The sequence below is a fragment of the Callorhinus ursinus genome, unplaced genomic scaffold, assembly GCF_003265705.2.
Source record: "Callorhinus ursinus isolate GAN/ISIS: 27379988/994484 unplaced genomic scaffold, GSC_fseal_2.0 scaffold11, whole genome shotgun sequence".
NCBI classification, from domain to species: Eukaryota; Metazoa; Chordata; class Mammalia; order Carnivora; family Otariidae; genus Callorhinus; species Callorhinus ursinus.
The window spans coordinates 15,830,160-15,848,323 of NW_027397073.1; the positions used below are offsets into that span (position 1 = coordinate 15,830,160).

At 47.6% G+C, this 18,164-nt stretch overlaps 1 non-coding gene and 1 pseudogene across 1 annotated transcript; one reads left to right on the forward strand and one right to left on the reverse strand.

Moving 5' to 3' along the window:
* Positions 1-6,052: 6,052 nt before the first annotated feature.
* Positions 6,053-6,243, reverse strand: LOC112835386 (U2 spliceosomal RNA). The gene has a single exon (XR_003211200.1). It is a non-coding gene; the product is annotated as a U2 spliceosomal RNA (small nuclear RNA).
* A 5,471-nt stretch (positions 6,244-11,714) lies between these two features.
* Positions 11,715-12,254, forward strand: LOC112835320 (small ribosomal subunit protein uS13-like; annotated as a pseudogene).
* The last annotated feature ends 5,910 nt before the right edge of the window (positions 12,255-18,164 follow it).

The window sequence follows — 18,164 nt, forward strand, 5'->3', positions numbered from 1 at the left end:
GATGCGGCCGGAGCCTTAGCATCATCCACCCCCTACTGTTTTGTCGTTCGTTAGCACGTTAGTGAGCTAGCCCAGCCCCCTTTCCTTGTCTAAATGAACCCTATGTCCCGGGGAGGTGGAAAAGATGCAATAAGATCAACTGTAAGGGCTTTGTGTGAACGACCAAGCACCAAGCAAGGCAATACATACTGTGATCCCGCGCTATCCCTACTCCTGGGCTCCTGAAACCGACCTGGGCAAAGGATGACTGTCCTGAGGCTGGGGGTAGAGGAAGTGTCATCACAGGACTCAGGCCTTGCCTTGAGGGTCCTGAGAGGCTATAGCATAATCAGGGGTGTGTACCCCTAAGACCCTCACGTGGTGCCTTGCATAGAGCAGACTGCTCAGTAAGGATTTATTGGATCTGTTATTTCCCCTAAGGGGTAGGAAGTAATACCTGTACTTTCTCTCACAAGGATGTTCGTTGGGAAATGGATGGATTGGCCAAGTGATCCCGGCTGTTGGCATGGAAAAAAAAAATAGGTAAACAGGATGAATGTGTAAGTACATTTCTTTCAGTCTGGACTGCCCTCTTGCAGCCACCCTTTCATCCTTTAATGCCCTCCTTTTACTAGGAATGATTTAGTCAGAGGCCTCCCGAGTTCGCTGGCGGCTCAGCCTTCCCTCTCCTTCCCGAAGTCCTGGGCACCTCTGACCTTGCCCATCTCACCACCAGCGTCTTCTTTGCTTCCTTTAGATCATTTCCATGACGATCCATTTTCCTCCTTGCGTCGCTTTTCTTCCTCTGCTTTGTCACCTGCAGCTTTCCATCACTTCTTTCTCCTCTTTTACTACTTAGTCTGAGAATGAATATTCTAAACCATCTCTTTAGACACCAACAGAGTGAGTCATACCTGGATTTCAGGGACAAATTCTTGGAAAATGATCAAAATACTAACAGCTAATGATCATTGAGAGCTTATTATGTGCCAGCACTCCCCCGAGCAGCTTACATCTACTGATTCATTTAAGCCTCACAAGGACCATGCCAGGAAGACACGGTTAGCCTCATTTTATAAATGAGGAAACTGGGGCACAGGGACGTTGCCTCAAATGACACCTCTTATAAGCATTGGAGCTGAAATAACCAGAAGCTCTGGTCAGTTCACAAGCATACTGCAGTGTTCCAGAAACACTTGCTGAAGAAGTGCTCCTATTTCAACTCCCAGGAACAACTCATTAGGCCACACTGAGAGTTAAGATCCTGAGGGGTGGGTGCTAGCTTCCAACAGCCCCGGAGCCCCCACTCCCCCACTCCTAGGGGCTGCCTAACAAAGCAGCTCTAAGAATTCCAAGAGTAGAGGTGCTGGAGAGGCCAGAAGCCAGGACTTAACTCAGGCTGGAGGTTAGAATGACTTGCGCTAAAGAGCCTTAAAGCGCCAGACGACCCTGAAAACACTTGGGGATGCTGCTCAAGCTCGTGGCTGCGAAAAGCCCTTTGCAGAGGCGCCAGCTTTGGAAACCAGATTGTGCTGGCTATGATTTGGGGTGTCTTTCAGGGACTCGAGGTGGGGGGAGGTCTCCCCAGTAAGCCTGCATCACTTGAAAAATGGTTCTTGAGTCTTCCATGATGAGACTGCGGGTTTGGCTCAGGCGACGCTTACAGCGTCCACTGAAGGGGAGCAAGAACCTGTTGGGAGTGGTTCTACAGGGTTTGGGGAAGACACTTGTCCAAGCACAGCGACCTAGGTCTCTAGGCAGGCGCTGCTTCAGGTTGACTGGATTCAGTCAGTCTAAGAGGGAGGCCTTGGGAGCCTCCTCCCCAGAAGACAGCACATTGTCTGACCTGCCGCGGGCGGAAGGCAGGTGAGTCTGCAGCCGAATCGCTTGGTTTGGGCTCCTGGGTACCCTGCTAGGAGCCGCTCAGGGCCCGGTTCCGGGCCTGGGGGGGGCGGGGCGGGAAAGGACGCCTCGGATTGGACCACTCCGAGAGAAGGGCGGAGTCAGGCGCGGCCTGGGGGACCTGGGGTGCTCGGGGCCTGTGCCCAGCCGAGACCAAGGGCTAATCCAGAGATCGCGGACGCGCGGAGCTATGCCACCCCGGTCCTGGCCCCCGCGTGGGGGCGTTTCCGTTTTCGCGTTTTCCCCATTTTGGAGGCGTGTCTTCTTGCCCACGGGAGTGTCGTGATCACATCGCGCGCCAGGGTTCTGAATTTATGGTGGCGATTTTTCTCTCCCGCAGGGACGCGGGGGACTGAGGGCCCCGCGTCTCCTGGTCACCCCTTTCAGGAGCCACGGGGTCCAGAGGTGGCCGCGGCCCCGCGGGGCCCTCCTTGCTCCGTGTCCTGGGGCCCCACGCTGTGGCCCCAGGCCCGTCCAGGCTGTTCATCAGGATTGGTTGTCCCGCTCTCGAAACCCAGTTCTGCGCCTTGAGGGTCTGAGCTCCCACCTCTGCTGCCCGGGAGGGTGACCGGGACTGGTGTGGGTGACACAGGGAGGACTGGGAGAGACCCCTGGGGAGGGGCAGGCTTTGACCAGAGGTCTGCAACTGGCCTAGGGTGGCCCCTATGTAATTTTAAACAGAGAGTCCCTGTTTGGGAGATGGGAAATGTCAAAGCAGGGGAGACAATCCCTGCGCGTCCCCCGCTCCCATCTCCAGTTAATCCAGAATCCAAAGAACGGAGACAGGGAATCCTAATCCTCCCCTCTCTGAGCCAAATTCATCGGTTAATCCAAAGTCTGCTGAGGGATTCTGGAAGCCGGGGCAGCCCAGGACTCCGCTCCCCCGGAGCCGCGGCAGCCCCGCAGGCGGTGTACGGTGGGGACGTCAGGAGTGCGGACTCAGCTGCCCAGGGGACTTTAACATTTGAAGTCATGCCTCTCCGCTCCTGCCACCTTCCCACCCTCTCCCCGGCCCCCCAGCCTCGCCTCGGGCCCTTCTCTGTCTCCATCCAAGTGCTCCTTTTCACCCTCAGAACCTTACTACACGAATAGAACTCAAGCCTCCAGGAGGCCAGCAGGAAAAGATTTCCGGGGGAGATAAAATTAATGAAAAAATTGGCGCCTCCTCTCTGCACATCCAGCGCGAGCTCCGCACCGGCCCTCGGGGCTCCGCCCGCGTCCTAACTCGCCTGGGAAAGGGGCGGCCCTGCAGCGCCCCACGGGTGCGCGGGACCCTTCAAGAGGCGGATGGTGTATTTTGTGGCCAATGTCGTCCCCTTAATTGGAAACTGGCTCTCATAATCTGGCCTCAGCTTGTTAACTGTACAATAGTGGGCAGAGTTAATGACTCATTAGTGATTAATTCTTTAACTGTGCCTTAACTGCTCACTGTAAACCCCCTTTCCTAAAACTGGATTAAATCGTCTAGATCCTTGGCCACCTCTCTCACAGCCCTGGAAGAGGCTTGGAGGATGCCATGTTCCCTCCAACTTCTGGGTCGGCTTCTTAAAAGCAGGTGCAGCGGCGCGCCTCAGCCTGGAAGTGGGAAGACCTGTGGGATGGCGGAGTTGTGACATTGCCTGGTGGTGACCTTCAACAGCCCCATTCCGCCCCACACACACACCAAAGCTGGATCTCCAAGATCTCCCCTCCTCCATCATTGTCCCACCAAAGACGCCTGAACTATAACACCCCATTTTCCAAGCAGCTTTCCTCTGCTCTGTACTTAACATGGGTGTGTGTTCACAGTAGATTCTGAATGAATTGTATAGGAGGGTGCCTTCCTGTCAAAAGTCACCTGCAGAAGTTATTTCCAGAACTAACAATAGCTGGGTTCTATATAGTCTCTCCATTTGTACTTTTAAAAAGTTAGCCCTTAGCGGGTTTTTTTCACCTTCTTAATTTTCCTACAATCGTTATCCATTCTGGGAATTTGTAAGGCATAGTGGACATGTAATGATAAACAAGAATCTCCACCCTCAAGGAGCATGGTCTAAGTAGAGGAAATGACCCATTTCTACATACGTTTTCAAATGCCTACTGGTTTTCTCCACTTGGTGTTCCACAGGCCACCCAAAATAGATATGCTCAAAAGAAAACTCACTCATCTTTATTCTGTGGCTTCCTGTAAACCTCCTTAAAACTCCTCCCTCTTTCTTCATTCAGAGCCACCCAATGGGTATGAGAATCATTCTTGATGCTCAGACAAGTTATTTTCCACTTCCTTTTTACCTCTTACTTCTCTCCACCATATAGCTTCCAAATCTTAGGGGGCCAGAATGAAGACACCTCCCAACCTCCCTTTCAATTAGATATGATTAAATATCTACTAATGTCATGGAAGGGAAAACACTTCTAGGAAGTAAGTTCTTACAAGTCACAAGCTTGCTCTGCTCTTATCTCTTCCCTGCTGCCCCCTGCCTACGAGGCGGGTGTGATGCTGGTCCTGGAGTACCCATCTGGGACCATGTCATGAAGCCATGTGTTGAGAATGTTGAGTAACAGGATAGAAGGGACCGTATGTGATAAGTCCCTGACACAGGAGCACTATACCAGCTCCGGATTGCCACGTGGGTTCTCTGTTTTAAGTCTATTTGATGACTGCCAGCCAAACCTAGCCCTGATTCAGTCATTCCTTTAAACACCTATATGCAGTTCATTACTTAGCCGCATTGCTCTTACTTCAGAACACCTAAGTTCACCTAGCCTTGATTTTCTCTGCCAGTTCTCTAGTTCAGGGCTTTATTATCCCTCCCCCATGCTGCCCGGCTTCCCACGGCATACAGACGTTCTCATATGGCACTTAACACATATGCTCCTGCTTCATGGTGGTTTCTTCATTGATTCATTTACAACCATGTATTGAGTCCTTTCTCTCTCTCTCTCTCTCTCTCAGGAGCTGTAAAGATATGGCCTCCATATGGATCTGCTTGTCAATCAGTCCTCAAACTCTCCTTCACACTATAGCCAGAATTAGGTATCTCAAACAGTTCCTCTGCTTAAAATATTTCCTTATGGCCCATGGGACCAAAGCCAAGCTCCTGGCGAGTATGGCTCTTTTGAACCAGACCCGACCCAGCTTTCCAGGCTTGTCTCTGGCATTCTTCTTCTTTCCTTCTTTCCCTCTTTCTTTCCTTGCCCTCTGTTCCAGTGACACCAGCATACTCTGCCTCTCGCTGGTCCACCATATGCTTTTTCACTTTGTGGCTTTGAGCATAAATATTCCTTCTGCCTAGAAGGACTTCCCACCGTCCTGCTCCTAGCAAACTCCTCCGGGACCTGGCCCAGGTGCCACCGCCCCTCTGCACAGCTGGCCTGCATTCCTGCAGGCGGTCAGTTCCTTGCCTCTCCCCCACCCCTGCACCAACCCCCCCGCCAAGAGCACTTCGTTGTTGTCCACTCAGAGGCTATTCCAGCACGTATCCCATAGTGTTGTCTGTGGCCCCCAGTGAAACTGTAGGATCCTTACAGGCAGCTGTCCGACCCTTCTGGGTATATTCAGTGCCTGACCCCATGGAAGCACCTAGTAATTGATGAGCAATAACTAACACAAAGGGCATGTGATTCCCAGGGAAAGCACCACATTCTGTAACAGCTTATAACAAAGAAACCTGCCTTAGCCTATGAAGTCACAAAGTCACCAAAGTCACCCTGAGGAAGTGACACTCATGAGCCCTGAAGGGAAAATGGAAGAAAACAAGGAAGAGGTGTGGAGAAGGGGAGGTCACCACACCTGCCAAGGAAGAGAGAGCCAGGCTTGTCTAAGGCTCCCAAACTAGGCTGGGCTGGCAGGAGCCGAAGGACAACTTGAAGAAATAAGTCTGTATGTGGCTACAAACAATTCGGGAGCCAGGCTCAGCATCCAACCAAGACGCATAAGGAGGAGAATTCTCCAGCACAGGAAGGGTGTTCTGGTGCCAGACAGGCAAAAATTAACCAATGTCGCTACAGGTGGTGACATGATCATTTCAAACAGATTATCCTGCCCGTCATATGGAGAAGAGCTTGGAAGGAGGTAAGACAGGGTTCCAGAAGACCAAATAGAAGGCTATTGCTGTAACTGAGGGAGAATGGAAGCTTGGCCTTGTGTGTGTAGTGACAAGGTGGCCAGGTTTGAGGTTGAATGAGATTTTGGGGGAGCACCATTCCTGGGAGTACTGCAATGCCAGGTCGATGCGTACAGTGGACGGAACAAACTCCTCTTCCACCTCCCTGCTCCAAAAATCCACTTAATATATTGTCTTTGGATCCAGGACATATCAGATATTAAACTGATTGGAACAGATACTACACTTGATCTTAGCCAAAAGACTGAGAAACAGTTTTTTTTTTAAGTCCAGTTTTGATCAAGTGAGTTTGAGGGAAGATATTGAGTAGACAATTCCAAGGACTGGTTTGGAGCTCAGGGAAAGGATCCAAGCTCTGAGATCAGTGTACAGAAGATAATATAAACCATCGGCATAGAGGAGGTTGCCTCGGAGGAGGGAGCGGAGAGAGGAGGATGCCTCATGTCGGAGCCTTGAGAAACGCCAGCATTTAGTGAACTTGCCCTGAGCTTTTCCACCCCTATGGCTTTACCCAAACTCTGGAATATCTTTCCCCACAGAAAATGCTTTAAGATGAAGGAGAATGCAACATACCCAAAGTTCTGGGATACAGCTGAAGCAGTGCTTAGAAGGATTTTTAGCAGCAAGTGCCTACGTTAAACGAAGAAGAAAGATCTGAAATCTACAACCTCACCTTCCACCTTAAGATACTAGGAAAAGAAGATTAGACTAAACCCAGAGTGAGCAGAAGGAAGAAAATAGTTGAAATCAGAGTGGAAGGGGCGCCTGGGTGGCTCAGTCAGTTAAGCATCCGATTCTTGTTTTCGGCTCAGGTCATGATCTCAGGGTAATGAGATCGAGCCCTGCATCTGCCCGGTGCTAAGCATGGAGTCCGCTTCGGATTCGCTCTCTCCCTCTGCCTCTGCCCAACCCCCACACCTCTAAAATAAATAATTTTTTTTTTTTTTAAGAAATCAGGGGTGCCTGGGTGACTCAGTCGTTAAGTGTCTGCCTTCGGCTCAGGTCATGATCCTGAGGTCCTGGGATCGAGCCCCGCATCGGGCTCCCTGCTCGGCGGGAAGCCTGCTTCTCCCTCTCGCACTCCCCCTGCTTGTGTTCCCTCTCTCGCTGTGTCTCTCTCTGTCAAATAAATAAATGAAATCTTTAAAATAAAATAAAATAAAACAAAGAAATCGGAGTGGAAATCAATGAAATGGAGAAAAGAAAAACAATAGAGAAAATCACATGAAAAATATTTGATATAAGGAGTCATCAGAGAAATGAAAGACAAAACCACAGTGAGACACCACTGCATACATATTAGGACGGCTAGAATCAAAAAGTCAGCTGGAAGAAGTGTTCATGAGAATGTGGAGAAATGAGAACCCTCGTACAATGACAGTGGAGATGTAAACTAGTACAGCCACTTCGGAGAGCAATCTGGTGGTCCTTCAAATGATTAAATACAATTTCATATGACCCATCAATTCTGGGCAAGAGGAATGAAAATGGATGTCCACACAGAAACTTGTACGTGAATGTTTGTAACAGCATTCTTCATAATGGCCAAAAGCTGGAAACAACCCAAATGTCCCTCAACAGATGAACTGACAGAGTGTGGCATATACATATGATGGGATTATTCAGCCAGGAAAAGGCATGAAGTATGTCTACTGGCTACAGCATGGGGGGACTTTGAAGACATTAGGTTAAGTGAAAGAAGCCAGTCACAATAGACCACATACCATATACACGGACATTCCTATGAAAGTCCAGAAGAGGGAAATCTATAGAGACAGAAAATTGATTCGTGGTTGCTTAGTGCTGGGGGAGAGGGGGGTGGGGACATAGAGGGTGATAGATAAAGGATATGGGATTTCTTCTTGAGGTGAAGAAAATGTTCTAAGATGGGCCGTGATTATGGATGATTGCATGTATCTTTGAATATACTAAACACTATTGAATGGCACACCTTAAGTGGGTGAATCGTATATCCCAAAAGTTGTTTTAAAAAATACACAAAATAGTCTTTCCCCCAAGCTTTTGCTCCTTTCATCCATTTCAGGTACTTGTGCTGGAATAATTTTCCTAAATACCATTTTCATTATGCCGCTCCCTTGCCAGGTGAGCCTTTGCAGGGTCAATAAAGATGTAGCAATTCCGCTAACACATTCAGCGCCTACTGTCCTAGGCACAGTGATACATCCACCTGCTTCCAGTTCCAGATCTCAGCTCTTCTTTCTGACCTTCAAGGCTCACCCTGCATGCCTCGCTACCCATTTCCTTTCCCCCTGACCTTCTCGGTGATAGAGACTCTCCACTTTAAACAAGCAACCTGGACAGCATTTTGCTCCCCTCTAATTCCTTCTCCATATTATTACTCCGGGTGGGCAATACCCTTTCATCCAAAATGACAAACCGACCTAAAATGCCAGCTCTCCTGGGAAAGAGAGCAATTGCTTAAATTCACTGTGTGATGTTGAAGCTTAGCTGGAGAGAACTTTCTCTGCCAGTGATAGTTCAGAGAGCTGGGGCTACCCCCCCAAGGCCGTGAGGAGCAAGCATGGAAAGAGGGGGGCCTGAAGCCCCAGGGAAGCTGGATTCGCATTCCATTTGCATAGGGCCAGCGCTGGGTCAATGTAGGATTGTTCCTGCTTTCTTTCACCTGGATGCGTACTAACCATCCTGTGTCTGTCGCCTTTTCTCCTCTCCTTGCATCTAACGCATCTCAAAGCTCATCTCCTCCAGGGATCTCTCTTGGGTTTCTCTGGCCGCAGTCTCCTTACTTCCCCAGGATCAGTCTGTCTCGTATCTATGAACTCCCCTCCTCTGTCCTCCTCCACCTCTTTTTATTTTTTATTTATTTATTTTTATTTTAAAAATTCTTTATTTAAATTCAGTTTAGTTGACATATACTGTATCATTAGTTTCGGGAGCAGAATTTAGTGATTCATCGGTTGCATATAACACCCAGTGCTCATTACAACACGTGCCCTCCTTAATGTCCATCCCTCCATGCCCCCATCCCTGCACCCACCTCCCTTCCAGCAACCCTCAGTTTGTTTCCTAGAGTTCAGCATCTCCTATGCTTTGCCTCCCTCTCTGTTTTCATCTTATTTCATTTGTCCCTCCCTTTCCCTATGTTCATCTGTTCTGTTTCTTAAATTCCATATATGAGTGAAATCATATGGTGTTTGTCTTTCTCTGACTGACTTATTTTGCTTAGCATCATTTTTTTTAAAGATTTTATTTATTTATTTATTTGAGAGAGAGAGAGAGAGCATGAGCAGGGGGACGGGCAGAGGGAGAAGCAGACTCCCCGCTGAGCAGGGAGCCTGACCACGGGCTTGATCCCAGGACTCAGCACCATGACCCGAGCCGAATGCAGACGCCCAACCGACTGAGCCACCCAGGTGCCCCATTGCTTAACATAATATGCTCTAGCTCTATCCACGTCATTGTAAATGGCAAGATTTCATTATTTTTGATGGCTGAATAATATTCTTGTGTGTGTGTGTGTGTGGGTATACACACATCTTTATCCATTCATCTGTCAATAAACATCTGGGCTCTTTCCATATTTTGGCTATTGTGGACATTGCTGCCATAAACATTAGGGTACAAACAAAACTAAAAATGAACTACTGGGACTTCATGGAGATAAAAAAAAAAACACAAAACCTTTCGCACAGCAAAGGAAACAGTCAACAAAACTAAAAGGCAACTTACCGAATGAGAGAAGATATTTGCAAATGACTTATCAGATAAAGGGCTAGTAAGCTCCCCCACCATTTTTATTTTTATTTTATTTTTTTATAAAGATTTATTTATTTATCTTTGAGAGAGTGAGAATGAGAGAGTAAGAGTACATGAGGGTGGGGAGGGTCAGAGGGAGAAGCAGGCCCCTCACCAAGCGGGGACCCCCATGCGGGACTCGATCCCGGGACTCCAGGATCATGACCTGAGCCAAAGGCAGTCGCTTAACCAACTGAGCCACCCAGGCGCCCCCTCCCCCACTATTTTTAAAGCAAATAAGCCCACTTGACAAAAATCTGCTTGAGGCTCAAGGTTTTAGCCTGCGAGGCTTTGTACTCAAACTCACAGGACTGTGTGAATATTCAAACAGCCCTCCTCTGTCTTTTCTATATTTTGTTTTGGGGTGAGGAGCACTCCTTTCAGATTACCATTATAGAGAGATGATTGGATTTCTTGTCAGGAGGTCACAGGAACCCCAGTTCTGCTACGGATTTGATACATGGCTTCCGGCAGAGTAGTCTCCGTCTGACTGGAGTTCCTGAGCTGTGAAACCAAAGGGCTAGACCTCAGGGCCTCTACTAGTCTCCCAGCAGCAAAATTCTGTCCCGCTAAAACACGCACTTCAGTAATTTGGCTGAGGGTGCCATCTGATGGCCCTTTTGAGAACTTCACCCACTGATTGCGCACTAGAAGCTTTCCCGCTGGAATGCTGACTTCCCAGCATGGCCTGCAATGAGAAGGGCCTTCCCTCAGCCGGGTAATGGCTTTCCGGTCTGACTCCTCCCAAGTCCATGGGCTTCATGCTTCCCCTTGGGTGGAAAGACCCTCCTTCTCCACTCAGATTCCCACCCAGGCTAGGTCAGCCCAGCCACGGGATTTCTTACATCATTAAAGCCACCCTAAGAGAAACCAGGAGGCCAAGAAAGCTATGATTTCACATTCTCATGCCCCACCCCAGCCCGCACTTCACATTAGGAATGAATTGGTTCTAAGGTAATTCGTTCAAAGCAGGAGTGACTTAGCTTCTTAAAACTTCCGTGAGGAAATATGTGCATTTTTAATAAAATGAGCCTTAAAGTAGGGCAATTCTTTTTTTTTTTTTAAGATTTTATTTATTTATTTGAGAGAGAGAGCACAGCAAGGGGAGTGGCAGGCAGAGGGAGAGGGAGAAGCAGGCTCCCCGCTGAGCAGAGAGCCTGATGTAGGACTCGATCCCAGGACCCTGGGATCATGACCTGGGCCAAAGGCAGGTGCTTAGCTGACTGAGCCACCCAGGTACCCAATTCCGTACCTTTTAGACATTAGGAGAGGGTTTTGTGTCCAGATGGAGTTTCCTTCAAGAATAGAGGCTATAGTGGGCCTCCTGGGTGGCTCAGGTGGTTGAGCATTTGACTCGATTTCAGCTCAGGTCATGATCTCAGGGTTGTGAGATGGAGCCCCTTGTCTAAGTCCCCACTCAGCAGGGAGTCTGCTTCTCTCTCTGCCCCTCCCCCTATTCATGGTCTCTCTCTTTCTTTCAAATAAATAAATCTTTAAAAAACAACGAAAGCTATAGACAAATAGTTGTGAATAAGCAAGAATCCAAGGAATATTATTCGTTCTTTTTTTTTTTTTTTTAAAGAGCCAGGGTTTTTTGTTTGTTTTTTTAAAGATTTTATTTATTTATTTGACAGAGAGACCCAGTGAGAGAGGGAACACAAGCAGGGGGAGTGGGAGAAGGAGAAGCAGGCTTCCCGCTGAGCGGGGAGCCCGATGCGGGGCTCGATCCCAGGACCCTGGAATCGTGGCCCCAGCCGAAGGCAGACGCCCAACGACTGAGCCGCCCAGGCGCCCCATATTATTCGTTCTTAAGAGCCCGTTTTAAAATAACTATTAGAGGGGCACCTGGCTGGCTCAGGTTGTGGAGTTTGCAACTCTTGATCTCAGAGTTGTAAGTTCGAGCGCCACACTGGGTGTGGCGATTACTTAAAAATAAAATCTTTAATCTCTTCCACAGGAGGCCTACACGCCGCCGTTGGGGCCGCCGCCATGTCTCTAGTGATCCCTGAGAAGTTCGAGCACATTTTGCGAGTGCTCAACACCAATATCGATGGGCGGCGGAAAATAGCCTTTGCCATCACTGCAATTAAGGGTGTGGGGCGAAGATATGCTCATGTGGTGTTGAGGAAAGCAGACATCGATCTCACCAAAAGGGCCGGAGAGCTCACTGAGGATGAGGAGGAACGTGTGATCACCATTATGCAGAATCCTCGCCAGTATAAGATCCCAGACTGGTTTTTGAACAGACAAAAGTACGTGAAGGATGGAAAGTACAGCTAGGTCCTGGCCAATGGTCTGGACAACAAACTTCGTGAACACCTGGAGAGACTGAAGAAAATTAGGGCCCACAGAGGGCTGCGCCACTTCTGGGGACTTCGTGTCCGAGGCCAGCACACCAAGACCACAGGGCGCCGTGGCCGCACCGTGGGTGTGTCCAAGAAGAAATAAATTTGTAGGCCTTGTCTGTTAATAAAATAGTTTATACACCTAAAAAAAAAATCTTTAAAAACATAACTGTTTGGGGATGGATTTCAGGTAATCAAGAGATAACTAAGGAACCCACAGCCAAAAAATCGTGGATGAGCCCTGATTATACGCAGTCTCTGGAACTACAACAAAACAAATGGGGGGATGTGGTGTGATTATCTGCACTCACATTATAGAACTGAGGAACTGAGAAAAAAAAAAAGAAAAAGGAAAGAGATCAGAACTAGAGCAAATTTGCTAGTGCTGGAATGCAAATAATATCACTTAAAACTAATAAATAAAAGAAGTCTATGTATATTTAATACAGGGGCACCTGGGTGGCTCAGTCGTCAAGCATCTGCCTTCCGCTTGGGTCATGATCTCGGCGTCCTGGGATCAAGCCCCGCGTCGGGCTCCCTGCTCCACGGGAAGCCAGCTTCTCCCTCTCCCACTCCCCCTGCTTGTGTTCCCTCTCTTGCTGTGTCTCTCTGTCAAGTACATAAAATCTTAAAAAAAAAATTACAGATTTTAAATACTGATGTGCAAAAAGATTTTTTAAAGCACAATTCTTGATTTTCCGAAATGAAACTAGCTATCCTCATGAGCAAAAGGCAGATTTGCCAGGGACTTTTCACTTGTACAACCCTCCCCTGGGCCCCAGGAGAGGACCTGAATTAGTTTGCTAGGGCTGCTAGCACCACAAACCGGGTGGCTTAAACAACAGAAATTTATTCTCTCACATTTCTGGAGGCTGGAAGTCTGAAATAAGATGCTCTCTCAAGGCTCTAGGGAAGGGTCCCTGCCAGGCCTCTTTTCTAGCTGCTGGTAAACTCCTTGGCTTGTGAGAGCATAACCCCAATCTTCAGATGGCATTCTCCGTGTGTGTGTGTGTGTGTGTCTGTGTGTGCGCACGTGTGTGTCTGTAACATTTCCCTTTTTATAAGGACACAGTCATATTGGATTAGTGGCCAACCCTACTCTGGTAAGATTTCATCTTGAGTTTACTCATTAATAATTAACATTATTTCCAAACAAGGTCATATTCTGAGGCCTTCAATATATGAAGGTATAAAGATAATAGCATTGGGGACTTCCTATAGTTTTCTCTGTTTCTACATCTGTGAGTATGGAGCGGTATGGAGACATAAGGCTGGGTAGTATCTAATAACAACCCCAAGATGATTTGGCCCTGAATGGGATCCAATGGCACAAAAATCTGGGTTGTACTTGAGGGATGGGATATGGTACTGAGGGCTGCCATGCGAGTTGAGAGGCTCTAATTTGGGAACTTAATGTTCACACAAAAATCTGCACAAGAATGTACGTAGCAGGTCAAACTTGGGAGCCTGCCCAGATATCCTCCCACAGGTAAGAGGCTACACAGGACCGTGGCCCACAAGCCACAGAATACTAGTTAGCAATAGAAAGAGTGGACTTTTGAGAGATGCAGTGTGCATTTCCAGGGAATCATGCTGTGGAAGAAAGCTAATTCCAAAAGAGTTGTGTTCTCTATGGTTTCATTTATGTTAATACTTTTGAAATGACAAATTTGAGACATAGAGGACAGATTAGTGCTTGACAGGAGGAGGGGTGATGGCAGGGCAGAGAGCAAGTTATAGAAAGGTAACAAGAGGGACCATGCAGGGGAGCCTGGGTGGCTCAGTTGGTTAAGTGACAACTTTTGGCTCAGGTCATGATTCTGGAGTCCCGGGTTCGAGTCCCTCATCGGGCTCCCTGCTCAGCGGGGAGTCTGCTTCTCCCTCTGACCCTCACCCTCTCGTCTCTCTCTCTCAAATAAATAAATAAATAAATAAATAAATAAATAAATAAATAAAAAAGAAGGACCATGCAATGTTGAAACTGCTCAGTATCTCCACCGTGTTGGTGAATATGCAAACCTACTCGGGTGATAAAAGTGGTATAGAACCCGAAATACACACACAAGTGTAACTGGGAAGTCTGAATAAAATCAGAGAATTATTTCAATGCCAACATCCTGGTTGTAATATTATACTACAGTTTTGCAATATATTACCATTAAGAGAAACTGGGCAAAGTGTACAAAGTATCTCTCTGTATGATTTCCTTTTTTTAAGATTGTATTTATTTTTTTAAAGATATGTATTATTTGAGAGAGAGAGAATGAGTGGTGGGGAGGCGCAGAGAGGGAGAGAGAGAGAGAGAGAGAGAGAGAAGCAAACTCCCTTACTGAGCAGGAAGCCCAACGTGGGGCTCGATCCCAGGACCCAGAGATTATGACCTGAGCCGAAGGCAGATGCCCAACTGACTGAGCCACCCAGGGCACCCCTCTCTGTATTATTTCTTACAACTACAATGTGAATCTCTAATTATCTCAAGTTTTTCAGTTAAAAAAGGAAGACTTTAACCTATTTGGGAGGGGTGGTGATGAAAGGGATGAGTTCTCTGAGGGAATGACATTTAAGCCAAGACATGAAGGTACAGAGGGGGCAGCAGAATGTGCAAAGGCCCTGAAGCACCAAAGAACTTGGTAAGTGCATGGAACTAAAAGAAGTCCAGTGAGACCCAAGTGGGGAGAGGTGAGGTCGGAGGCAGTAGCAAGACCAGGAAGGGCAACAGACTACTCTAGAGAATTGACCTTCTGCCTGAGAATAGAGACCATGTTTTATGAAGCAGAGTTCCGTGATTTCTTATGAACTTGGAAAAGCCCACTCAGGGTATTGGAAGGCAGCAAGGATACACGTAGAGAGGCCATTCAGGCCATGTGGCAATAGGAAAACTATTTCAACATCCTTCGAGAAGGAGATTCAGGACGATGAGGTTCATTTTAGACCCACTGAGAGGGCACGAGCAGAGGAATACTATGCCTCACACTTGGACTTCTTAATAAATAAAGGGCTTGTTTTGAGTGTCAACCTTCTGGGTTCAGCAGGAAATAAACCAACTGAGGGATCCCAGTTGAGGTCTACTAGAAACTAAATCCATCAGTCACCTCAGCAACCACGTAATGCCATGGATTTCCTTCCCTTGATTACTCTCTGGAAACCACATGCTTACCCAGCAGTGCCAGAAATGAGGCAGGCTCGGGGTCACTCCAATGATGCGTCAGGGCCACCGCCGGCATCTTACTGTCCCTGAATGGGCTCGCATGCCTATAACACATGTCCTTTAACTTTAAACTAATAAATGGCTTCTTCTTTTTTTTTAAGATTTTATTTATTTATTTATTTATTTATTTATTTGAGAGAGAGAGAGAGAGAGAGAGAGAGAGAGAGAGAGAAAGAAAGCAAGAGACAGAGCACGAGCAGAGGGGAGGGGCAGAGGGAGAAGCAGACTCCCCGTGGAGCAGGGAGCCCTGATGCGTGACTCGATCCCAGGACTGGAGACCCTGCTGCCCCACCAGGGTGGAGATTGGACATAGACATTCACTGACATCTTCAAAATATGACAGAAAGTTTCTTGCTTCACACGCCTCTCTCCCTCTTTTAATATTTCACCTGTTGCAGTCATCGGGAATCTCTGGAAGTCTTGGTACGAATTCAATCTTTCTCTCAATCTCATCATCCAGAGAACAGTAGAATATTCTATGGGTTGCATTAAAATCTCTGCGTAATGATTGGTTGGTTCTAGGAGAGCCGTGCCCTTGCTCTCACAAATGCACGTAGGGTCACAAGATTTGGTGGAGCAGGGAGAGGTCAGGCGGGGTGTGTGCTGCACAGCCCGCAGTTATTCCTCAAGATTCCACGGAGGGCCTCCTCTTCGGTTTGTTTCCAGACACAGCAAGGGCCTCAGCAAAAGAATCTCTGGAAAGAAATGGTCTGGTGCTAGGTTCTCACGAGAATCGATTCCAGCTCCTTTTCTTTATCAAGGATGTCTGAGCAGTAGCATTTCAGAGTGCACGGCATTGCCCAGTGATCCGGCGTCCTAACTTGTTCCAGCCACCAGCTGGGAAGGGAGTGAATCTTCAGAATCAGTCGGGAGAGCAAATATTATGTGGTAAACACCTTTCCAAAACGTTGCCCGCGCAACTAGGAAATCAGAAGCACGGGCAGGAATTTAAACAATATTGTTGAACAAGCACAGACTAGTCCCCTTACCCCTGACATACCTAACAGTTAAACCAGGAGCATAAACTTCATGCCTCGAGTGTTCAGGCAGGTAATGTAAACAAATAAGCAGGAATGTGTGGGCACCGGGGTGTGATGGGGACTGTGGCAAAGTGAACAAGGTGAGCCCCATCCACAGGGGCAGCACCAGGCACTGACTGTCTTTAGAGAGAGCAGCATTTTGCAAGAGCTCACAACCTGGATTGATATGTGAAATCCCTTGATTTTTTTTTTTTTTTTTTATTTGACAGCGAGAGTCAGCGAGAGAGGGAACACAAGCAGGGGGAGTGGGAGAGGGAGAAGCAGGCTTCCCGTGGAGCAGGGAGCCCAATGCGGGGCTCGATCCCAGGACCCTGGGATCATGACCTGAGCCAAAGGCAGATGCTTAATGACTGAGCCACCCAGGTGCCCCCAAATCCCTTGATTTTTAAGCATGTGTGACACATTCTAATTTTTTAGACACTGTCCAGGCAAACAGCATGTCTATTGTAGCCTCCGACCAGCAGGCTGCCTGTTCCTGACTACTACTAAGATAAATTGTTTTTTACATTATTCATTTTCCTTTTCTCCATCCAACCCCAGGAGTCAAGTGGGAAGAAAGGGGCCCTCTCCACAATCTGGTCTGGGTATTTTTTTTTTTTTTTAATTCAAGATCAACCCCCAGCCTGCCCATTCAGTCTGCTGCTAGCTGAGGTATCACGGGAGATTGCCCAGCGGAGGGACCACAATTTGAAGCTCCCGATTTCCTTTTTCATTTCTCTTTATTTCAGTGGTGGAGTCAAAGGAGCAATTATGTTGCTACAGTGATGGCCGTTTGTCTTGCAGGCAGAGTAAGCAGTTAAGGCAGAGGGAGGCCCAGACAAAAGCCAGGAGCAGCCTGTCAACTGCGATCACAACATCCGAGCTCTGAGTAAGAGAGACGGACTATTGCTTGCTCTTCAGGACTCATGGTCTTAAAACTACTGGAAGGACTTTACATGAGCATCTGAGAAAGGATTAAAACCCAGCAAGTTTGTACTTACTGGCTGTGGCTAAGTTTTGAAATCGGTATACTGATCAAACCAGGGTTGGGTGAGGTCACGAGAAATGAAGCTCATGCTTGTTGCAGACGCTGTTGGAAGTCCATCCCAAATCACTTCCATCATCCTTCCTCACTGAGAGAGTCTTGATTTTGTTTAGGTTCCTGCCACTTCCACCACATGACTCATTGGTAAATCCTACTCAGTGGTCCGATTCCCTTCACTAGCGGCAGAGTTAGGGCAAGCATGTGACCCAGCTGGTCACTGAGGTGAGGGATTAGAGACCTCTGGGGAAGGATTTATCTCTATTCATAAGGTGAAGCCTAAAAAGAGATGGCCTCGCTTCTTCCTTTGAATGTCGTCATGTCTGGATATGACACCCAGAACACCAGCAACCATCCTGTGACCATGAGGGAGAGCATCTGAAGGACAAATCTGAACCGCTAGTGGCAGAGGCAAGATGGAAAAACCCACATTCTTGGGATATATTTGAGTCACTAAATTAAATTGAACTAAACAACCTTGAATCCCACCTTCCTGTGAGAAAAGAAATCTTTTTATCTTTTATGCAAATTTGAGTTAAGGGTTTTCTGTTACTAACAGCCAAAGTATCGTAACCGGTACAATGTTCATTCCTAAAGATCTACAGTAAATCTCTTTCCCATCTAGAGTCAGATGGAATCATTCACTCATCATCCATTAATGAGCTTAATGAGTCAGCCCACAAGGCAAAGGAAAGCAGGTCCACAGGTAGAACTCCTGAGTGCCCCAGCAATCCCACTTCTGGCTACCCAAACGAAACGGAATCCGTATCTTTTTTTTTTTTAAAGATT